Here is an 8,863-nt window from a genome sequence, read left to right as displayed (position 1 = left end):
AAATTATGTTTAAGTTATGTAATCGTTCATCAAATGTTAGTTTATATTGATGTTGCATGAATGTAAGATTAAAAATATTATCTAATAAAAAAGTTTCTAATGAAGATGTACGAGTAATATACAAATAATAGACTTTTTTGAATTATTTGCTTCCAAAGAAGTACTACTAACCATTATGATAACTCCATTAGGTTGTTATCAAGAAAATTAATTTTCTCATATTGTTTTGAAGTTTATTTTAATAGAATTCACTTATAAATTTTAGGAGAAAGAGAAAGAGGATTGGTTATAAGATAGCTTAGGTTGCGTTAAAATGTGATATTAGAAAAATCTATGATAATAGTGATTTGAGTTATTTAAGGAGAATTTTGAAAAAGGAGAGACTTTCTATGAAATGGAGTGAGTAGATTATATAGCATGTGAAGTCTTTAAATACTCAATTTTTGTTTAAAGAATGAGAAAAAATTTATAAGTTAACGTGTCTTGATCCTCTATGCATATTCTAAAACTATCACTTTCTCATATAAAAAAGTATTAGGCCAATCTCCTTAACTTAAATAGAAACAAAAATCTATTTTTCAAAAGTTATAATCTTTAGATGGAAATATTCACATCTAATGGAGGTAGCAAGATTCTCTTCAAATTTGTCATTTAGTCAATCTCATACTATGTTATAAGTCTATATTTTCGTCATCCTTAATATAGAGGTTAATGAATTATTTTTGGCAGGTTTAAGTGTCGGAGGTGGGAAGATAATGAATGATTCTTCTTGAATACATTATCTTGCCATAAGGATAATTGAAGAATATATTTTTGTTGTCTTAAAATTTGAAAACTTTTACTCATAGTACTCTTGTTTACCTTATTATCAAAATTTCAAGTGGGCTGCAATCTAAGTTATTGTTGGAAGAGTTTTTGAAGTCACATACATTGTTGAGAGAAGGCTAGACATAAACATAGGAGACGATTCTAACATTCACATTGAGGTGATCCATGGGTGAGATTCAAACCACTCAAATAAATGGTGTTTTGTTCCTTCTAAATCTAAAGGTTTGAATTATTGATTTAGTGATATTCATTCATAATGATCCAAATACAATGTCAATAACTCATATATTTCAATTGATCCCGTGATGACAAGATGATGTTTGAATTGAATAAAAATGTGTTTACATTCAAATCTGCATACAATTTGAATATTGAGAATCTAACTTAGGTAACGGTTTCGTGGATACATAACTACAATATAATAAGGAACATTCAAGTTCTCCCTAAACGAAGTGTTTCATTTGAAGCCTTGGTAAAAATTATATTCTTGAGAGGGAAAATTTACAATCTAAATATGTGACATGTCCTGCTAAGTGTGTGACCAGAGATAAATAGATTCTAACATACCTTTCTCAGTTCTTCAAATATCAAAAAAATGTTGGAAGAAAGCATGTGTTTGAAATTTTATTGATTTTCGATTAATCAATTTGGATTCTCTTTCATTCTCTTCGTGTTTATGGAACTCTTCGACTATTCTCAGGAGCTTCAATATCCATATTTCTTTAAAAAATATTTAGTAGATGTGAAACAATCCTCTTTGGAAGGGTAAAGATTGAGTCGTCGTCCAATATGTTATAGAGAGCAAAAATGATTCTTGTTGGATGACTGCTAAATTACAATTCTTGTCTCCAACTATTCCATCACACATCAATATAAATCTGGATGTCGCAAGCACCTCTATCGACAAATTTAAATTGGAATGTTAATGCGTTATTCTTCTCTAGTGCAAGATCTATTAACTTTGTAGTGTGTATACAAAATTCAAACAAAAATCCTACTTTAAAGATAAATAACTAAATACAACCTCATTTGTTAGAAGTTAAAGCGTGGTTTATGTTGTTCTTTCTCGTACCTATGAAGTGGATCGATTATTTGAGTTTTAAAAATCTTAATTTTTACCATAACACTAAATAACGAGTAGATAACATGAATGTGTAAATCGGATTGACCTTTAAATTTGATTTTATTATACAACATTGTAATTATTTACTTAACTTTAGGTCACAATAGTCTTGTAATGTAATTAAAGAGACAAGTTAATTATAAAAAACTAAGTGATAATTGATATATATTTTTTTTATTGCATTTACAAAATTATTATTTGTGACATGAATAGTCATTTTTAAGTATAAAAAATCATGATATATATATATATATATATAAATATATATATATATATATATATAATAATATATATATATATATATAATATATATATATATATATATATATATTATATATATATATATATAATATATATATATATATATATATATATATATAATATATATATATATATATATAATTTCAACAAGTGTTTTTGTGATAAACAATCAACTTTGTCTCTTATTAATAATATTCAAGCATCATTGAAACATGATTGAAATATCAAATTATTTTAATCAATTGGAATATAATAGAATATTTGTAAAGTAAAAAATAAAAAATATATTGGTTCCCCATCTTTCTTTCAATTAGATATCATTGCAAAGTATAAGAAAATATAATTATTCTTTCAAATAGATATCAGGTAGGGGAATATAATCTGGGACGAGAAAAATATTGGTTCCCCGTCTTTCTTTTATATATATTTACTTTTAAAGTAATTATTATAAGAATAATATTTATATTAAATTTAAATAAAATTAATAATATGTATAAGAAAATATCAAGTAGGGGAATATAATTTGGGACGAGAAAGATATCATTGCAAAGTAGGTAGGGATGAGAATAAGTGAGATATATTAACAGACCTATGATCAAGTCTACATAGGTCCACATCAAGAACATTTAACTTGACATCCCCTAATTAAATCGGACACTCTTATATTTTCATATTGTATAAATTGCTCCGGATTGAAAATTGAATAAAATTTATTTTAAAATTTTTGGTAGGTAAAAATGAAATTCCTGGTACGAATAAATTTTCTGGTAGTATATTGTAAATTTCTGATATACTGAAAATTTCAAAATTTTCGTTCCAAATAATTTAGGAAATTTGAAATTTACTAGTTGATACCAGAAATTTCAACCAAAGTAAAATTTTTGGTAGTGTTATTTGTTTGAAATTTTAAACATTCAGGATTTTGCCGACAATTTTGGATGACTGTGATTTCACCGACAATGTTTTGTGCTTCATAGTAAAAACAAAATTGTATAAATAGGGGGAGTCACCTGTTGTTTGATAAAAACATCTCAAAGACTACATTTTCTCAATTTTTGATTAAGGCAGAAGTGTACTTTAACAAAGCTTCACCTCCCGTAGAGTTCTTACTTTTAGATGACACCACATCTCTCGTCGGTCTAACGTTCAAGTTGAACGAATTGTTGCCCGATATCGAAAATAGAAAGGTGAAAAGACCGAGTTTCATGAAGATTGGATTAATATTGGCGGGAGAGTAAAATACAACCTTATTGAGTTGGAGGCGGATGAAGATGTGAATGATATGTGGAGATCATTTCGTCGTAGGATAACAAAGGGGTCGATCGAGTTAGATGCTAAGATTTTAAGATCTGTTGACAACATAATGAAGATGATGAAACGTCTAGAATCATCTGGTAGTGTCTGGTTTTTCTTATTTATCACCATTTTTTTAAAGTTATGTTTAAGTTATGTAATCGTTTATCAAATGTTAGTTTATGTTGATGTTACATGAATGGAAGATCAAAAATATTATCTAATAAAAAAGTTTCTAACGAAGATGTTTGAGTAATATAGAAATAATACATAATATATAAAAGATGTCTAAAAAGGGTTCCCATGAGCCATGTGTGAAGCCCGAGCTAATCCTATATAAACGTCTCCATCTAGGTTCACCAAAGACTCCTCGAACTCACAGTGGACTCTATAATTAGTGTATGGTGTCCATATGATATCATCCACAACTAGAGCATCGAGCCTCCCCCGATACTCATCAACACCATCCGGATGTGACTGCCTCTCCTTCCATCTCCTCACATGTAGGCCCCCTAATAAAAACGTTGCACCCTCCTATCATAGATGATGGAGAAATGCTCGTATATCCAACACTGATATCAAAACACAAACATAACAAATAAGAAATAAGAAATGTTATTTTTAACAATCAAATAAGAAATCAACAACAAATAATAATTTCAAAGATATCTGTAACAGGCGAAAATAACCAGCAACATGTCTGGTCTCAAATACTTTCGTCATTCCAAGTGATGCATACAAGATAGTCAATGCAGCGCAATCCTAAGCCCAACTAGTAACATCGAGGCTACTGAACAGGCACACGTACTGGGCATCGATATAAACACCTGACTTGTCTGCAAAGAGAGTACATGCTACTAGATATAGCATGACATCCTAACGACAACCTCATAACTCCCAACCGCTACAACCTCTTCGTACGTCTGCCGAAGCAAAGACATACGAAGGTGAACGCCCCTATTGAAGGCAAACTCTTTCTGCATGTCTGCCTCAAAAACTCCTAAATCTTATGCAACATTCATACATGCAAGCGGCATGCTAAGAACATGAGTCGTCCATAATCTGCCGTTGATGGGGAGATGAAACAAAGAGGAGACGTCATCCAGAGTGATAGTCATTTCCCCAAATGAAAGATGAAATGAAGATGTCTCCTTGTGCCATCTCTCAACAAACGCAGTAAGTAGCGGCGTGTCAAGCATGTTGAGGGAGCAGTGGGAAAAATCAAGTAGCTCGAAATCCCGTACAATCCAACTGACCTGCTCAGGCATCAAAATCTTCTGGAAGTCCTTCAACTTCGACGCATGCGAAGTCACCTTTAGTGTGGGACGGTCCTGTGACAAACAAATATAAAAAACATTTTCAGTTAGCTTTCATGGCACAATAATAAAAAAATTAAAGTTAAACATAAAATACATATACCTCTCACTGCCATAGTCGTAATGCCATATGGTATGCATACTTAGTAAGAACCGATCGGTCAACGGATCCTCTAGAGAATCCTCCATCAGTGTGCATAGAGAGCTCGGTCGAAGGAGCTGTAACCTTTGTATCAGCAATAACAGATGGGACTAGATCAACAACAACAACATCTGGTTGGACCACCTCAGCATCCACCTCATCAATAACCACTCTAACAACCTCTCCAACAACCTCTCTGACAACCTCCCTAGTAACCTTCCCAACTACCTCTCCAGCAACCTCCTCAACTACCTCCTCAGTAACCTCTCAAGCAACTTCTCCACCAATAACCTCATCTGCCATCTCATTTCTAGGCCGCTCAACCGATCATACCTGTTGGCGTCAAGTGCTACGAGGTGCGCGAAACTGACCCTGCTCAACCAACCGTTTTCGGTGTGAATCGGTTGGAACCACTCGTCTAACCTGTATCCGGGAAGACTCAGCCTCAACAGCCCTAGTCCAATCTGTTACTCTATCGATAGCTCTGTTTGCAATAGTTCCGCCTCTACCTCTATATTTCATTGTAAAAGAAGGAAAACTTTTTTTCAAAAATTAGCAACTACTAGAAATTTCAGAATTTCCGATAAAAAAACAAAATTTTTATACATACCGGTAAAAAAAAGAAGTTTATAACTACCAATTTTTTTGAAATTTCCAGGAAACCCCATGGGATGTTGTCAGGTTTAATTAGGGGATGACAAGTTAAAAGCTCACAAGTCAAGTGAAGTCAAAAAAATTTAAAATAAAAAAAAAACTTAATTTTTTTATAAGCCTATTTAATTAAAAAGTATAGGTTGTAGGTCATAAAAAAATCTTTTAAACATATCAAATCAATCAATTTAAATAAATATGAATAGTTTTATTATTTTTATATTATAGTTTTCTATTTTAAATTGAAATACAAAAATAAATCTTAGTTTCATTTAAGAAAAACCTTATAAACTATGTCAATAGTTGTTTTCATAAGTTCTTCCAAACAAATAGTTTCACAAAATTTATGCTACTAGCTAAACTTGCATAATTCAATGCAAACAAATATTTAATCTAACTGATCTTTTAATTTGTTAGTCTATTTAAACATTAGTTAAATTACTTAATTACACATGTTTAAATAAAATAAGCTTTTAAGTAGGCTAATAGGCAAATTAGACTTTTGAAAAGATCATACTCAAACATAAAAATAAGCCTATGACAGGTTAGAGATCATACTTAAACTTTGAAATATTTAGCAAGTCAGACTTAGGCTTAACAAATCCTAACTCGACCTAACTTACGCCTACAATTAGCGATCAAATTTATCAAAACTCACTTAAATTTGAAATTATTTTGAATAACTTTTTACAAAAATAATTATTTTTGAGATAAATCTTTTGGAAAGAGGATGTAATTTTGATTATGTTTTAATCTATAATAATGTATTTTATATTATTGAATATCAAAATTAGTATTTTAATTTATATAAATTAAGTTTAAACAAACTTGTACTATTTTAATTTTTTATATAAAAATATTTTTTAAAAGTGGATTTTTTACAAGATAAAACAAATGCACTCTTGTTTTTTTATTTAAATGATGATAAACAATAATGGCTCTAGCACGGTCAGGATAACGACCGCATAAGACCCCGTAGTTAAAGGAATCTATTTTTTTTAGTAATATCTATAATTATTTGAAAGAACACCATTTTCTTAATCGTGTATGAAAATGATGTGCAATTTAGAGGAAGGACGAAAGAAACGATGAGTAAATTCTCAAGACCACACAAGTGGAATACACCATATCTCTATCAATTAGAACCAACAAGTATATGAATAATTTCTCTTATATACTAAATAATTAAACTATTCATAATTGATGTGAGACTAACAATTTATACTTGAACTCAACAATCTCTTCTTCAAATTTGAGTATCTCACATCCTAGAATATAATTCAATACCATGATTCATTCCCCACTTTTCCACCAAGGCAAGCCATAATAGTGATACATCATATTGGGAAATTTGAGGGAGTCCCAAAAGTAAAAGCCAGTAAATATAGGACTATCTATCTAAAACTTTACGTGTATATATATATATTCAACATTTAACTCATTTACATTTGATGTAAGACTAACCACCTACACTTTGTTGGGGGAGTTTTTCACTAGATAGTATTGAATATTGTGTGACTTTTTCTTTTAGAGCAACACCTTTGTGAGAGACACACCACATATTCACCTAAAATCTTAAGGTGATAAGTGGGTGGAGTCTCTCACTTATAAATGCTCAAGTCTAAACATTTCTAACCAATGAAGGACTATTATCCACACTACTCACACTTGATACATTCTCAACACTCCCCCTCAAGTGTGAGTCCACAACGCTCCCCCTCAAGTGAAAGTTCTTCTTACTTCCACAAACTCTTGTACCGCACGGAACGTTTCTTATTCACCATACTGGCGCCGTTGACACTCTTCAACGAAACGTTTCTTATTCACCACATTGGCGATGTTGACTTTCGATACAAGTAAGCTGATCCCTTTCTCGAACCAAAGGCTCTGATACCATTTGTTTTTTTTACTAGGGAGCATTGAACATTGTGGGACTTCTTCTTTTAGAGCAACATCTTTGTGAGAGACACGCCACATATTCACCTAAAATCTTAAGATGATAGGTGAGTGAGGTCTCTCACTTATAAATGCTCAAGTCTCCACATTTCTAACCAATGTGGGACTATTATCCACACTACTCACACTTGATACATTCTCACACACTTGAACCAAACAATCTCTTCCTAATGTTTTCTTCATCCTATATCTGAACCAAACACTAGGTTCCACTCCTCCATCTACAAAGTCAAACCAGGGCTATGATACCACTTTTTTCTCCACTAAGTCGAATTAGAGATTTGATACCACTTGTTGGAAAATTTCGTAGAGAATCTAGAGGATATATAAGTCAATGATCCATGGCCACCAAAGAGATACACCATATCTTCATCCAAAATACTAAGACATGGGTATATATCACATTTATTACATATCTAAAAATTAACTTATTCGTAGTCAACGTTGTTGGGGGAGTTTTTCACTAGGGAGTATTGAGTATTGTGAGACTTCTTTCTTTTGGAGCAACACCTTTGTGAGAGACACATCACATATTCACCCAAAACTTTAAGGTGATAGGTAAGTGGATTCTCTCACTTATAAATGCTCAAGTGTCCATATTACCAACCAATGTGGGACTATTATCCACACTACTCATACTTGATACATTCTCAACACTCCCTCTCAAGTGTGAGTCCACAATGCTCTTCCTCAAGTGAAAGCTCTTCTTACTTCCACAAACTCTTGTACCACACATAACGTCTATTATTCACTACACTGGCGCTATTGACAATCTTTAACGGAACGTTTCTTATTCACCACAATGACGTCGTTGACTTTCGATACAAGTAAGTCGGTCCCTTTCTGAAACCAAAGGCTCATGATACCATTTGTTGGTGGAGTTTTTCACTAGGGAGCATTGGACATTGTGAGACTTCTTTCTTTTGGAGCAACACCTTTGTGAGAGGCACATCACATATTCACCCAAAACCTTAAGGTGATAGGTGAGTGGGTTCTCTCACTTATAAATGCTCAAGTCTCCACATTACCAATCAATATGGACTATTATCCACACTACTCACACTTGATACATTCTCAACAAACGTGAGACTAAACAACACACCCTTGAATCCAATAGTAAATTGCTAACACTACTGCAAAAAATGCTTTTATCCCAGTTTGGTGGGCGAGGTAACAAATGGTGTTATGGAAAACACACCACTTTTAGCCTCAGACCACTCGCCGAGGGAAAAACTAGAAAGCATGCTACTTTTACCCTCGATTGAACATGTCAACTAAAGGAAAAAATGTCAT

The sequence above is a fragment of the Lathyrus oleraceus genome, chromosome 6 (genome assembly GCF_024323335.1).
Source record: "Lathyrus oleraceus cultivar Zhongwan6 chromosome 6, CAAS_Psat_ZW6_1.0, whole genome shotgun sequence".
Taxonomy (NCBI): domain Eukaryota; kingdom Viridiplantae; phylum Streptophyta; class Magnoliopsida; order Fabales; family Fabaceae; genus Lathyrus; species Lathyrus oleraceus.
This window is presented reverse-complemented; position numbering follows the sequence as displayed.